Below are 14,405 nucleotides of genomic sequence, written 5' to 3' on the forward strand. Positions count from 1 at the left end.
ACTTGTGTTGTCCAGGTGGAGTAAGGCCATGTGAAGAGCCATTGAGATTGCGTCTGCCGTTGACCTATAGTAGCAATAGGAAAATTGCAGCAGGTAATACCAATGCCTTTGAGCAGAAAATACTTCAAAATGTAGTTGATATAGTCCAGTACGTCATAGGTAACCATTGAGCACATCATAGGAAAGCAGCAACCATCATCAAGATCCTTAGCACCCAGGTTATGCTCGTTTCTTGCTGCTGTCAACAAGTAGAAGGTACATGAGCCTCAGTACTATTGAACCACCAGGTTTTAAGAACAGTTATTACCCCTCAACCATCAGGCTCTTGAATAAAAAAGTATAACCACACTCATCTATTGAGATGTTCCCACAAACAATGATCTCACTTTAAGAACTCTTTATCTTGTTATTCATTGCTATTTATTTATAATTGCATTTGCACAGTTTGTTGTCTTCTATGCTCTTGCTCTTCTATTACCCTGTTCACAGTTACTCTTCTATAGATTTGCTGAGAATAAAGAATCTCAGGGTTATATGTGGTAACATAAATTTTACTTTGAACCTTGATCTTTGATTGCAGGATCTCCTTTTATTGGACCTGAGCTTAAAGCATTGTAGTGATCATGAAGAGTATTTCAATGTTTACTGATTGATATTCAATTTTCTTTCTGTATCTGCTTAACAGGATGCAGAGATTTCAGTTCCAGTCTATTTCTGCCTCATCAACTGGTACCTCAACTCAAAAGACCGACATGTCATGGGCTTTAGCCAACTGAGAATATCATGTAGAAGTAGAATCAGAATCAAATTTATTATTACTGTTATACGCTGTGAAATTTGTTCAACTCCAGAATTCACCCTTTATGGGAATCTACTGGTGTTTTGTTTTAAATCTTAGATGCCATGGTTCACAACAGTAGCATGAAATTATATTTGAAACAGGCTAAATATAAATTCCATGTGTCTGAACCAATCTTTGACATCCAGCACACTAAAACCTTCTGCTGTTTCAGTACCTTATCTTCCTGTGCTGCCGACTTCAAAAATCCTTGGATTTTAACACTGAAGTCCCTCTGTTGCTATGTACTAGGCCCCTAACCCTAACCATAACCCTAACCCTACCCTTACTAGTGCAGCATTTTACACATCAGGATTAAATCCCTTCTACCTATTTTACCAATTGATCAATGTTATTCTCTAGCCTACAGCTATCCACTTGTGACATTTTATACCCAAAAGAAATTGGATGTGAGAATGAATTTGAGAGCACAATTCGCGGATGCTATGTGCAGTGTAACGTAATCCAGAACAATTCAGTTATCGGTTCTTCCTCCACTGACACTCTTTCAGACAGATTTCTTATGATCCTCTCCACAATAACGCTGAATATCAATAATGCCTGTATTAAATTCACAAAATGCTTTAATGCCTTTCCTTATAAAACAAAAACTTCACTCAGTTGCAATGATTTGCTTTCAATTATTTTCTTTCCTCACCTGTCTTCCCATTAACTGTCATTCATTCCAACCTTCTGTCCATCCACATGTCCTTATCATTTATATGACTGTTTCTCACAATTTAATCCTCTCCCTGACCATCCTCCACTGCCACAATTTTGATTGTGTCCCTCCCACACTCCACTTTGTGATTCATCTGAATTTTTTGCAATCACATTCTGTCATCCAGACGGCTTGGACCTTATGTAAAAGAAAATATTGGAGGCTCCTCAGTGAGCAAATTCAAGTGTTGCCACAGGCCAGTTTTGGCCTACATGCCATACTGTATTTGGGCATCCTTATTGCATATCATACTAATTACTGGTTTGGTTCTCTATTTACAAAAACTGAAATCCATTTGACTAAAACTAGGTTACAATTCTATAAGTATATATCCATGGCAACAACAATCATAAAAACTCATCATGTTCATTAACGTTCCTTAGGGAAGGAAATCTGCAATCCTTTTTGGGATACAGCCCAAGAACAACTCCAGTTTTACTTGTCTGGTTGATACTTAAATGCTTCAGGGGTAAAATCTAGATCTTGTAAATTAATAAATCAATTGCCCAATGTCCACAAACAAATTCTCAGTCTGTGAATCTGACCTATGAAGTTAAGGTAACCAGTCCTATTTGTTATACTTTTCACTCACAGGTTTACCCCGTATAAATTTTATGAGGTAGTTTGAAAAAGTGTATTCTGCACAAATGTATTCACAGATCCTGTGCAATCTTATAACTTGTATAAATGAGCACTTTTTCATTTGGCATTACTTTGGATAACAGACAAGCACCTTTTGTTCATGTCTTAAAAGATGAATCAAACTGTGTCTTTTATTGATTAAAAAAAGCTCATTCTGTCTTGGCTCATGTTTGTAATGCACAAAGATGCTAAATCCGATGGCTGCTAATGTTGACATAATCATCTAATTGTATCCCCCATGGATAATAAAAATGACTGTCTTGATAATTTTAAGGGATTCTAAAATAACACTAAAGGAAAATGTAGTACATTGCCCCAATGATGCAATTTACACTGAAATTCTGAACTGTGTTTAATATTGGCCAGCTTCCTTTCTGAAAGAAGAAAGAAAAATCACTCAGTTTATCAAAATAACTTGGCAAGACTAGCAGTCAAATCAAAGCGTCTTTCTTCCAAAATCAGTTGAAGGCTGTATTTTCTTTGCAGCATCTTGTTGTATGCTAAAAGAAAGAGAATGTTTGTTTTAACAAAATGCACCTGTTACTTGGCTGAGTAAGTTGCTAATATATTCCAGTAAGAAGCAATGCTATTTTTAATGCACAGATGGTCCCATTAAGGTTGAAGGGAGAGTTTCTTTGGGTAGGTGCATCATCAATCATAGACAGCCTTACACACAAAAAAGACAACAAAATGCAGACACTTGTGACTGATGATTTTTGTAGTTGATGACTATAATAAAGCTCAATAAGAGCAAATGCATTTGAATGTAAATGTGACCATAGAAGAAATTAAACAGTGTAAAATTTATCACAGGTCCTATTGGGGTGTTTTTTTTTCCAAATATGAGTTTCAGACTTTCTTTTTAATGGAATTGACAATTACGTTTTTTTCTGCAATGGCACTAGGCAGACAACATATTTTATAATTTTTGTTAAGCTTGCAACAGACCAAATTGTTTATAAAGATATTCAAATCAAAGAAATTGCATGACCTGAGAAAGGATATTCATTCCACCTATGTTACCAAATGCATTAGCACACCTTAACTCTCCACTTGCTAGTGCTGCAGGAGAATGAGACCGGTTCACCTTAATGGTGCAAAAGGATGCTGGGTGTATTGGGGAGGTAGGTGAGAGAGAAAGACCCACATTCCTTATTAGTGTAGAAAAGTAACAAGCAGGGTGGACAAAAGAGAGGCAGCGGATGTCATTTACTTGGATTTTCAAAAGGCATTTGATAAGGTGCCACACATGAGGCTGCTTATCAAGATAAGATCCAACGGCATTTCAGGGAAGATACTGGCATAGATAGAGGAATGGCTGACAGCCAAGAGGTAGCAAATGGAGTAAAAGGGCATTTTCTGGTTGGCTGCCAGTGACTAGTGGTATTTCTCAGGGGTCAGTATTGGGACCACTACTTTTCACATTGTTTGTCAATGATTTGGATAATGGAATTGATAGCTTTGTGGCAATGTTTGCAGATGATACGAAGGTAAATAATGCTGAGGAAGCAATGCAATTGCAGCAAGACTTAGACAAATTGGAAGAATGGGCAAAAAAGTGGTAGATGGAATATAGTGTTGGGAAATGTATGATAATGCATTTTGGCAAAAGGAACAAAAGTGCAGACTATTATCTAAATGGGGAGAAGGTTCAAACATCAGAGGTGTAGAGAGACTTAGGAGTCCTCATGCAAGACTTCTAGAAGGTTAGCTTACAGGTTGAGTCTGATAAAAGAAGGCAAATGCAACGTTGGCACTTATTTCAAAGGGAATAGAATACAAAAGCAAGCAGGTAGTGCTGAGGCTTTACAATACTAGTCAGAATCAGAATCAGGTTTATTATTACCAGGATGTGACGTGAAATTTATTAACTTAGCAGGAGAGGTTCAATGCGATACATAATCTAGCAGAGAAAAAAAATAATAATAATAAATAAACAAGTAAATCAATTACGTATATTGAATAGATTAAAGGAAAAAACATGCAAAAATAGAAATACTGTATATCAAAAAAAAAGTGAGGTAGTGTCCAAAGAATCAATGTCCATTTAGGAATCAGATGGCAGAGGGGAAGAAGCTGCTCCTGAATCGCTGAGTGTGTGCCTTCAGGCTTCTGTATCTCCTACTTGATGGCAACAGTGAGAAAAGGGCATGCCCTGGGTGTTGGAGGTCCTTAATAATGGATGCTACCCAGGCAGTACTTGGAGTATGGTCAACAATTTTGGGCCCCATATCTCAGAAAGTATGTGTTGTCATTGAAGAGTCCAGATGAAATTCACTAGGATGATTCAGGGAATGAAGAGGTTAACATATGAGGAGTATTAGGCAGCTTTGGATCTATACTCCCCGGAATTTAGAAGAATGTGGGGGGATCTCATTGAAATCTACTGAATATTGATAAGACTAGATAGGGTGGATGTGGAGAGGTTATTTGCTGTGGTGGGGGTATCCAGAACTAGAGGACACAGCCTCAAAATTGAGGGGCGACCTTTTAAAACAAAAGTAAGGAGAAATTTTTTTGGCCAGAGAGCAGTGAATCTGTGGAATGCACTGCCACAGACTGCAGTGAAGGCCAACTCCGTGGGTATATTTAAGGTGGAAGTTGATAGCTTCCTGATTGGTCAGGGCATCAAAGGGTATGGGGAGAAGGCAGGTGGAGGGGTTGAGTAGGATCTGGGATCAGCCATGATGGAATTGCAGAGCAGACCTGATGGGCTGAATAGCCTAATTCTGCTCATGTGTCTTATGGAGCGAACAAGATATTCCACAGATAAGGAGATAATTTCTGTGATACATCAGAATGTGAAAATACATTCCTACATCTTTTCCTTAAAGATGTCTGGAGAATGTCTTCAGTATTGATTTTTGTCTTTATTACATGCTTGTCAGACATGTCATACACTCTCATTGTGATTATTTATCACAGCCTGTTTTATTCTTTTTTTGCACTCCTATTCTGAGAAATTACCCACCAGGCTGTCCATGATTTAATATACTCTTTCATTTTTTTTCCTCACTACTTGTTATTGAAAACGTTTTCATAAGACCATAAATCATAGGAGCACAAATAGGCCATTTGGCCCATTGAGTCTGCTCTGCCATTCAATGATCCTGGCTGATTTATTTTCCCTCTCAACTCTATTCTTCTGCCTTCTTCCTTTGAAAATATTTAATGACTTGTCTTCTACAGCCATCTGTGGCAAAGAATTCCACAGATTCACCACTCTCTGGCTAAAGCAACTCCTCCTCATCTCTGTCCTAAAGGGACAATTCTTCCATTGTGAGTCAGGGTCCTTTGGTATTATATTCACCTACTATAGAAAACATCCTTTCCACATCCACTCTTTCAATAAGACTTCCAATATTTGACAGGTTTCAATGAGATTCCCTTCCCTTCTTCTGAACTCCAGCGAGTACAGTCCCATAGCCATCAAAAGCTCCTCATACATTAACCCTTTTATTCCCGGGAACATACTCTGGACTGTCTCCAATGCCAGCACATCCTTTCTTAGATAAGGGGCCCAAAATTGCTCGCAGTACACCAAGTGAGGTCTGACACATGCTTTATGAAGCTGAGCATTACATCCTTGCTTTTATATTCTAGTCTGCAGCATACTAACACCCACATTAGACCCCCTACAATTCGCCTATCGACAGAACTGATTGACAGATGAAACAATAGCCACAGCCCTACACATCGTCCTTACACATCTGGAGAAGAAGGGTGCTTATGTGAGAATGCTGTTCTTGGACTACAGTTCAGCATTCAACACCATAATTCCCTCCTGGCTTGACAAGAAGCTCAGAGACCTCAGCTTTCACCCTGCCTTGTGCAGCTGGATCCTGGACTTCCTGTCAGATTGCCGGCAGGTGGTAAGTGTGGGCTCCCTCACCTCTGCCCCTCTGACCCTCAACACAGGTGCCCCTCAGGGCTGTGTCCTAAGTCCCCTCCTTTACTCTCTGTATACCCATGACTGTATCACCACCCACAGCTCCAATCTGCTAATTAAATTTGCTGATGACACTACATTGACTGGCCTTATCTCAAACAATGAGGCAGCCTACAGAGAAGAACTCATCACCCTGACACAGTGCTGTCAAGAAAACAACCTCTCTCTCAATTTTGCAAAAACAAAGGAGCTGGTTGTAGATTACGGGAGGAATGGAGATGGGGTAACCCCTATTGACATCAATGGATCTGGGGTTGAGAGGTGAACAGCTTTAAGTTCCTCAGCAAACACATCACCAAGGATCTCACGTGGTCTGTACATACCAGCTGTGTGGTGAAAAAAGCAGAACAGCGCATCTTTCACCTCAGATGGTTGAAGAAGTGTGGTATGAGTCCCCAAATCCTAAGAATTTTCTACCGGGGCACGATTAAGAGTATCCTGACTGGCTGCATCACTGCCTGGTATGGGAACTGTACTTCCCTTAATCGCAGGACTCTGCAAAGAGTGGTGCAGACAGTCCAGCACATTTGTAGATGTGAACTTCCCAATTCAGGACATTTACAGAGACAGGTGCATAAAAAGGGCCTGAAGGATCATTAGAGACCTGAGTCACCCCAACCACAAACTGTTCTAGCTGCTACCATCTGGGAAGCAGTATTGCAGCATAAAAGCCAGGACCAACAGGCTCCGCGACAGCTTCTTCCACCAGGCCATCAGACTGATTAATTCATGCTGATACAATCGTATTTCTATGCTATATTGAATGTCCTGTTGTATGTACTATTTATTACAAATTACTATAAATTGCACATTTAGACGGAGACGTAACATAAAGATGTTTACTCATGTATGTGAAGGATGTATGAAATAAAGTCAATTCAAATTCCTCACAAAATGAATGCTCACATTCTATTTGTCTTCTGTACCACCGACTCAACCTGCAATTTAACCTTGCGGAAATCCTGGATGTCCTGGACTCCCAAGTCCTTTTGCACCTATGATTTTTGAATTTTTTTTCCTGTTTGGAAATAAACCTATGCCTTTGTTTCTTCTACCGAAGTGCATGACCACTTCTTTGCTGATTCGCCCAATCTGTCTAAATCTTTCTGCAGACATCATGCTTCCTCAACACTAGATGCCCCATCCAACTATCTTTGTATCATCTGCAAACTTGGCCACAAAGCCATTCATTTTGTCATCCCGATCATTAACATATAACGTACAAAGAAATTTTCCCAACACCAACCCCTGTGGAACACCACTATTCACCGTCAGCCAACTGGTAAGGGCCCATTTTCCCCACTCTTTGCCTCCTGCCAGTCAGCCAATCTCTATCCATACTCATATCTTTCCTGTAATACCATGTGCTCTTAGCACCCTCATGCTCGGCACCTTGACAAAGACCTTGTGAAAATCCAAGTAAGTAACATCCACTGACTCTCCTTTATCTATCCTGCCTGTTATTTCCTTAAAAGAATTCTCCCAGATTTGCCAGACAAGATTTCCCCTTAAGGAAACTATTCTGACTTAGGCCTATTTTATCATGTGCTCCCAAGTACCCAACAACCTTATCCTTCATAATAGACTCCAACATCTTGACAACCATGGAAATCAAGCTAACTGGCTTATAATTTCCTGTCTTTTGCCCCTCTTCCTTCTTAGAGTGGAGTGATATTTGCAATTCACCCTGAGGGGGGAGAAAATGGCCTGTTCACTTCATAAGTGCAGAGTGCAGAGGGACAGAGGGGCCTGTTCACCTTACCAATATAGAGGGAGTGTGAAGCCCCATCACTGACTGGTGCAGAAAGAGACGGAGGTTAGTTTGCCTTACTGGTGTGGTCCACACATCCTCAGATTGTACAAAACACAGTCATAGAGTAGGAAACAGGCTATTGAGCTCATCTAGTCTGTGCTAATTTGGTCTTCTGCCAAGTCCCAGCTACTTGCACCTGGATTATAGCCTTCTATACCCCTCTCACCCATGTACCTATCCAAACTTTTCCTGAATATTACCATAGAATCTGCATCTATCATTGTTATTCACACTTAGAGATCACCAGTGTACAAATATTCAGCTCCTTGACCACCCCAAGAGAAGGGGGCATTGATCAATTGCTTCTGAAATCACGTTGCATTTGCCTGCAAGAACTTCAGATGTGTTACAGATCCCTGGCTTGGACTGACCACACTCCTCTAAAGACCTTTTGTGTCCTTTGTCTTGTGCTCTATTAATTAACTTTTCCCATCACCTGCATTTACTTGATATATCCTCACCTCTTAATGTTTTGTTATTGTTTTAGTGCCCATGGTTGCCACAGAAACAGCCTTGCAGACAACTTGGGTTATCTCTAACATGATATATCAATAGATGGCTTGTTTTTCTTCCCTTGATGCTGCACAGACCAGTTCTAACTTATGTAGTGGAATGTAAATGCATTTTGTATTGTATATTATTTCATAAAGCATAGTGTGATTTAACACTGCTTCCCATTTTCCCATCTTCATGATAGGATCACTTTAGGTGGTTGTGGGAAGAGACTCATGCCTGCTTCAAACACCAATCTGAGATGAAACAGAGGAATCTGGAGTAACAATAAAATCAAATTTGTAGCAATAAATTCAGGACTGTGATAGGCATTATCCCATTCTGATAGTTGGAGAGAAAGATCCTTTCCAAACAGTGGATGAAATGACCTATTTCTTCCATTCAAAGCAGTCAGACTAGACCATTAGTGGCAGGAGTTTTGTGCTACACAAGTTGAAAAAGCAACTTAATGAATTATGCAGTTCAAATGAGTGCAGTTGCATAATCACCTACACCCTTATCCCCAGCCTGCCATGTCAGTCTCAGTCTACGACACCAGCCTCACTTTCACTTAACATGCAAGTGCACTCTTTCTGTTCTTTCCATGACCTCTCACAAATTTCAATCTTTCTCACCAATCATTATTATCACTAAATTTGGTCTTCATGCAGTTTCATGGTTCTCCCTACTTGATACTCTCACTAAACAGCTAGAGAAGAGAACTTTATAAATTTTCTAGTTACCAGCTGCAGAGAAGAAAACAGAGGACACGTGTGATATTTCAGCATAACTGCCAGTGAGTTGATGGGGTGGTCCCAGAGCTAAATGTAGGAGGAGGAGCTTAGCAGAAAGATGGCGACTCCTTTGCTTGTATCTTCGGAAACAATTCTATTTCTATCTTTAATATCTCCATTTTTCCCTTTCAGGGTTCATTTGAAGACCCTGACCTGGAGTTACACGCTGATTTTGGTTCTTTGCGGGAATGGGACCCACTCTCGGGGTCTCACGACAGGCTGCTATTTGATATGCCAAGGACGCGGCCTAGAAGACCAGCGCGCTTTCAGGGTTCTGAGATTTTGTGGCTCTGGAGGTGGGCGGACTCGAGATCAATGCCACCGCAGGAAATTGCTGTGGCGTAGGAGATGGAAGATCAAAAGCAGTAAGCTGGCTGCTGGCTGTGTGAACCAGAGACCTGAGTTTTTTGGGCACAGAGCTTGGAAGAAGCAACACAACAGACTTCTAACATTGTATATCAGTGAGTCATTTGTTATGTCTTCCCTCTTGCTGTGAAATGGGGACATCTCTTTTTCCCTTATTAGAGCCTCTGGTATGTTGAATTGCCGGGTGAGCAAGTAGTCTTTGGGGTACTTCAAGTCTGTGTCTTTATTGATGCTTTGCTGCACGCTTGAGTGCTTGGTGGGGGGCGCTGTTTTTTTTGCTGGTGGGGGAGGGGGTGGTCATTGCTCTGCTGCTGCTTACACATTCGTGGGGGACTTTAGGGTTCTAATATTTAACTAATTCATTCTTTGGGTTACTCCTCTGTTTTCATGGATGTTTGTGAATAAAAAAAATTTCAGGATGCATATTGTATACATTTGTCTGACATTAAATTGAAACCTTTAAAACACAAATGAAAGATTTTGCCACTGTTAAGCCTATTGATCTGGATTTTGAAAAGTGTCAGCAGCTAATGTTAGAAGGCATTTTCTATCTTTCAGCAGTCATTTATTAAGGCTGATTGTTAATCTGAAGAAGTCAAGGAGCTTTGGATAATGATAACATTATCACAGTTCCTCTGCAGTCTGTGTTCACCTTGAACATTATAATTTTATGATTTCAGGACTGCAAATTGGGTCCACATTCTGGGAGTTCAAAGCCTCCTGGTTAATGAACACGCTTGTTTGATTTGGAGGTGAGGGGATTGCTGAGAGTGCAGAGAGTGTACTGGAACAGACATGGCTAGATCTGCACACTGGAATTCCTTTGTGAGCAGCTAGTGATTTGACTGATCACTATAAAGCATGGCCAGCAGCTTCAGCAAAGAGTTTTCTTCGAGGTTTTCAGATCCCTATTGTCAATGGACCTGACATCTGTGTTTCTTGAGGCACTGCCACTCTAACATCTCAAAGACTGCTCTGTTTTGTTTGTATTGTTGAAGACTAAGCCTATACAAAATTATGAAAGACCAAGGCACAGTCAATAAGATGGACCCATTTCCTCTAATGGAACAATTAAAGAAAAACAGGTGCCATAGAAATAAAGTAATTCATAGGAAGTTTAGAGAGAACAGCCTCTCGCCATAACTATAGGTGGGTAGACCTAATAGTTTTGCTATTCCCTTCTTTAAGAATCGCGTTCCTGTTGTATATAAGTAGCAGACAATTATTGGACAAATTATTCTAGATCCAAGTTCTTTGTTATGGCTGCTAAGGCACCACCAACATAAATGTGGTTGAGAAAATATCTGATGTACAGAAAGAAACTCTGATCAAAAGTACTATGAGATAAAGCCTTTGCCCAGAGTGGCAAGAATACAGCTATGAATGCTTTCAAAGGTAAGTTTCAGCTTGTGAAAACAATGGATTAAACAATTCAAATCAAAGAATCAATGAAAATTTACAATTGTTGGCCATTTGACCTATTTGTCTGTATCGATTCAACAAAACCCACCCAGTCTAATTCTGCTCCCCAGAACCAGGTCAGTAATTTAACAGATCATGGCTCTTTAAGTACGCTTCCAAGAACTTTTTTTTACATGTAATGGTTGTTTTTTTCCAGCTCTTACATCCTTTAAAGTAGTGAGATCCAGACCCTAGTAACTCTAAAACATCTATCATCTACTTTCTAATCTTCATATGAATTACTTTATATCTATGGACCTTGATCTTTTTTATCCCTCTGTTAAAGGAAATAGGTAATTTCTATTGACTCTGCATAGATTTTTCATAATTTTACACTTCTCAGTCAGGTCTTTCTTCAGAATTCAATCTTTCAAACTGAATAAACCTACCTTGTCCAATCTTTGTTCATGGCTGCATTTTTTCATTCTGACAATAACATCATAAATCTCCTCTCTGAATTCTCTATTTTAGTTCTACTTTTTAAGCAACATGGTGACCAGAATAATGTGCATTAGTCAATCTATGGCCTAACTAATGTTGCATAATCTCTCTTCTCTGATATTAATTGCTTCAGTTAATAAAGGAAAACATCTTGGTTGTCCTTTTAGCAAACTGTTTGATCTATCCTTACACCAGAAGCAGAAGCCATGGATGAGCCAGGGGGTTCACAGTCTGCTGAGGGATAGATGCTCCAAGAGGAGCATATCCTTATTGTGGTTTAGGGCTTGTTGGCTGGAGAGCAGGGCTTTATACTTTGGCTCTAGGCAGGGACACCCATGGCTCAGGGTAGATGACAGACTATGAGAGGTCAACTGGTCCTGCAGGTTCAGGGGTTCAGCTCAAGGCTAACACCACTGACGGGTAAAACAAAATTGTTATAGAAACAGCAATGAAGAATCCTTCTACATATGAGTGCGATGGTACTCCCAAGTCTCCGCCTGGGACTTGGATGACTGACAGTATAGTAAAAACCAAGAAGAAGCTATTAACACGTTGAAAAAAACTCCGAACACCACCGGAGATGGAGGACCTTCTTGCTGCCCTCGATGCCAGTGGTGTAATGGGCTGTAAGTGCGGGCTAGATCCAGAACTCTACAAGAAACATAGAAATATAGAAAATAGGTGCAGGAGTAGGCCATTCGGCCCTTCGAGCCTGCACCACCATTTATTATGATCATGGCTGATCATCCAACTCAGAACCCCACCCCAGTCTTCCCTCCATACCCCCTGATCCCCGTAGCCACAAGGGCCATGTCTAACTCCCTCTTAAATATAGCCAATGCACTGGCCTCAACTGTTTCCTGTGGCAGAGAATTCCACAGATTCACCACTCTCTGAGTGAAGAAGTTTTTCCTAATCTCGGTCCTAAAAGGCTTCCCCTTTATCCTCAAACTGTGACCCCTTGTTCTGGACTTCCCCAACATCGGGAACAATCTTCCTGCATCTAGCCTGTCCAATTCCTTTAGGATTTTATACGTTTCAATAAGATCCCCCCTCAATCTTCTAAATTCCAACGAGTATAAGCCGAGTCGATCCAGTCTTTCGTCATATGAAAGTCCTGCCATCCCAGGAATCCATCTGGTGAACCTTCTTTGTACTCCCTCTATGGCAAGGATGTCTTTCCTCAGATTAGGGGACCAAAACTGCACACAATACTCCAGGTGTGGTCTCACCAAGGCCTTGTACAACTGCAGTGGTACCTCCCTGCTCCTGTACTCAAATCCTCTCGCTATAAATGCCAGCATACCATTCGCCTTTTTCACCGCCTGCTGTACCTGCATGCCCACTTTCAATGACTGGTGTATAATGACACTCAGGTCTCGTTGCACCTCCCCTTTTCCTAATCGGCCACCATTCAGATAATAATCTGTTTTCCTATTTTTGCCACCAAAGTGGATAACTTCACATTTATCCACATTAAATTGCATCTGCCATGAATCTGCCCACTCACCCAACCTATCCAAGTCACTCTGCATCCTCTTAGCATCCTCCTCACAGTTAACACTGCCACCCAGCTTCGTGTCATCCGCAAACTTGGAGATGCTGCATTTAATTCCCTCATCCAAGTCATTAATATATATTGTAAACAACTGGGGTCCCAGCACTGAGCCTTGCGGTACCCCACTAGTCACCGCCTGCCATTCTGAAAAGGTCCCGTTTATTCCCACTCTTTGCTTCCTGTCTGCTAACCAATTCTCCATCCACATCAATACTTTACCCCCAATACCATGTGCTTTAAGTTTGCACACTAATCTCCTGTGTGGGACCTTGTCAAAAACCTTTTGAAAATCCAAATATACCACATCCACTGGTTCTCCCCTATCCACTCTACTAGTTACATCCTCAAAAAATTCAATGAGATTCGTCAGACATGATTTTCCCTTCACAAATCCATGCTGACTTTGTCCGATGATTTCACCGCTTTCCAAATGTGCTGTTATCACATCCTTGATAACTGACTCCAGCAGTTTCCCCACCACCGACGTTAGGCTAACCGGTCTATAATTCCCCGGTTTCTCTCTCCCTCCTTTTTTAAAAAGTGGGGTTACATTAGCCACCCTCCAATCCTCAGGAACTAGTCCAGAATCTAACGAGTTTTGAAAAATTATCACTAAGTCTAGGTATTATGTATGACAGGATATCTCAAGAACAAAAAAGGAATTCCAAGTGAAGTTAGAGACAGAATTGGATGCATATCAACCATGGCATGGTTTGCATTCCATTAATTCCTACAAGGTGACATCTAACATCATAAATTGCTGTGATACTTCACTTCCCAATGAGCTGAATTCTTTCTATGCATGCTTTGAAACAGAGAAAAGTATTCCTGTGCGACTCGCTGAGGCATCTGGCGAGGCTGTGATATCTGTCTCAGGGCTGATATCAGAACTTCTTTTAAGAGGATGAACCCTCACAGGGCACTAAAAACCTGTGCCAACCAACTAGCTAGTGTTAAAGGACATCTTCATCCTCTCACTGCTGCAGTGAGAGGTTCCCTACTCCTTCAAAAGGGCATCAATCATACTGTGCCCAAGAAGAGCAGGGCGAGCTGCCTCAACGACTATCACCCAGTAGCACTTACTTCCCTTGTAATGAAGTGCTTTGAGAGGTTGGTCATGGCTAGAATTAGCTCCTGTCTGAACAAGGTCCTGGACCCACAACCATTGCCTACCACGACAGATCTACAGTAGATGCAATCTTACTGGCTTTCCACTTGGCCTTGGACCACCTGGACAACAGCAATACCTATATCAGCTGCTTTTTATTGGTTAGAGCTCAGTGTTCAACACCATCATTCCCACAGTATTAATTAACAGGCACCAAAACTT

This window comes from Mobula birostris, chromosome 4, assembly GCF_030028105.1.
Source record: "Mobula birostris isolate sMobBir1 chromosome 4, sMobBir1.hap1, whole genome shotgun sequence".
NCBI lineage: Eukaryota > Metazoa > Chordata > Chondrichthyes > Myliobatiformes > Myliobatidae > Mobula > Mobula birostris.